Here is a 2,470-nt window from a genome sequence, read left to right as displayed (position 1 = left end):
GTGTCCACATATGGATATGGTTTCACCAGATCACCCGATGTTGTTGATATGGCCATTGATATAAAGGCTGATGCCATCAGGAAGGAATTTAGACCTTTTATGTCTGTTGATTCTGTGTCTTTGACAAATGACACTGGCAGTCTCATATCCATACATATTCTACGTGATACTGGGGCGACTCAATCATTGTTGTTAGAAGGTATATTGCCTTTAGATTCGAGTTCTGCCACTGGTGAGTCTTTTCTTGCTCAGGGTATTGAGGGTGGCTTTGTTAATCTTCCTCTTCATAGCATTTATTTATCATCAGACCTAGTTTCGGGGCCAGTTGTGGTTGGGGTAAGATCTACTGTGCCAATTAAGGGTGTATCATTGTTGTTGGGAAACGATTTGGCTGGGAAATAAGTTGTTGCCGAACCTAAAATGGTTAGTGAGCCGATCACTGTTTCATCTAAGGATGTTGTTGTCGTTGAGAAGAATCCCAATGTGTTTCTCTTGTGTGCTGTGACTCGAGCTCAAGCTAAGATATTAAGTCAAAAACAAATGATATACAAGGATTCATAGGACGATGTTATAGATTTGTCTCAGACATTTTTTGGATCTGACAAAGATATTGTGGATAATTGTCCTACTGATGATTCCTCGGTGAGAAACAACAATGGACGTGAGGTATCTGATTCACCTGGTGAAGTTCCATTTACTAAAAGTAAATTGATCGTTGAGCAACAAAAGGATCCGCAAATATCTTCACTATTTAAATTATTCCCAAAAGATGAACTGGAGAAAGTTCCAAATGTTTTTTTTTAAATGGTGAGCTTATGAGGAAATGGAGACCACCAGATGTGCCAGCTTCAGAAGACTGGGCTATAGTTTATCAAATCGTTGTTCCCAAAGCATATCATTCTGAAATATTGAAAGTTGCCCATGAATTCCCCATGTGACAAAATTATGAGACATTTCTTTTGGCCAAAAATTAGGCAAGACGTTTCTCAGTTTTGCAAAACTTGTCATATCTATCAGTTGGTCGGAAAACCTAACCAGAAAATGCCTGTTGCTCCTTTGAAACTTATCCCAGCATTCGAAGAACCCTTCAGTCGTGTGATTGTTGATTGTGTTGGGTCTTTACCAAAAACTCGATTGGAGAATTAGTATTTGTTAACTATCATGTGCGCATCCACTCGATTCCCTAAAGCTATCCCTTATCAGTTCGGTGCTAAACTGATCAAATCTAGTGTGTATCATCCAGAATTGCAAGGTGCTCTTGAGAGATCCCAATCTACCTTGAAAAATATGATGCGGACTTACTGTCTCGATAACGAGAAGGATTGGGATGAAGGAGTTAATTTATTATTATTTGCTGTTCGTGAGTCAGTTCAGGAGTCATTAGGGTTTAGCCCGTTTAAGTTGGTGTTTGGCCATTCAGTGCGTGGCCCTTTTAAGTTGCTGAAGGAATAATGGTTAGAAGATGATCCAAAAGGAATGCACTTATTGGATTACGTTTCCAAGTTTCGGTCCAGAGTCTTACGTGCTTGTGAATTGGGTCGAAAAAATTTGAAGTCATCCCAAGTTAAAATAAAAAAGGTTTATGACTGTAAGGCTGAAGAGCGTAGGTTCCATCATGGTGGCATGCATCCAAAAATATTTTAACTCTTGAGTGTTCTCCTTATACTGATGGCAGTTGCTTTGACTAAGAAACCCGTAAGTTTGAAAATATTGGAGACAAATGCAACATCAAACTGAGTAATTCTAACTTTCTGGCCAATCTTAATTCAAAACTTTATCACTTGCCTCCTGAAAAGAAAAATCAACTTGCTAGTTTATTGAATGAATACGAATGCATATTTCCAGATATTCCTAATCAAACCAACGTCGCTATGCATGATGTAGATATAGGTGACGCTTCTCCTATAAAACAACATCCCTATCATGTGAATCTAATGCGTAAAGAAATATCTTACATGCTGGAAAACGGCATTATAGAGCTCAGTAAAAGTGATTGGTCTTCACCTTGTGTACTGGTCCCTAAATCTGATGGTTCAGTTAGATTCTCTACAGACTTTCGCAAAGTAAATGCTTTGACAAAGACAGATTCCTTTCCCATTCCAAGAATGGAGGATTGTATTGATAAAGTTGGAAAAGCCAAATATATCACAAAGTGTGACCTACTAAAGGGATACTGGGCTGTTCCCCTTATTGACAGAGCAAAAGAAATATCTGCTTTTGTTACTCCTGATGGGTTATACCAGTACAGTGTAATGCCTTTTGGGATGAAAAATGCTCAGACAACTTTTCAGCGAATGATGAATCAATGCTTCAACAATCTGTCAGATGTTGGAATTTATGTTGATGATATTGTGATTTCCAGTGACACATGGGAAGAACATTTATGTATATTACGTGATGTTTTTGAGAGGATTAAGAAAGCCAACCTCACTGTAAATCTGGCAAAAAGGGACTTCTGTAAAGCAGAGTT

This window comes from Limulus polyphemus, unplaced genomic scaffold, assembly GCF_000517525.1.
Source record: "Limulus polyphemus unplaced genomic scaffold, Limulus_polyphemus-2.1.2 Scaffold6780, whole genome shotgun sequence".
Taxonomy (NCBI): domain Eukaryota; kingdom Metazoa; phylum Arthropoda; class Merostomata; order Xiphosura; family Limulidae; genus Limulus; species Limulus polyphemus.
This window is presented reverse-complemented; position numbering follows the sequence as displayed.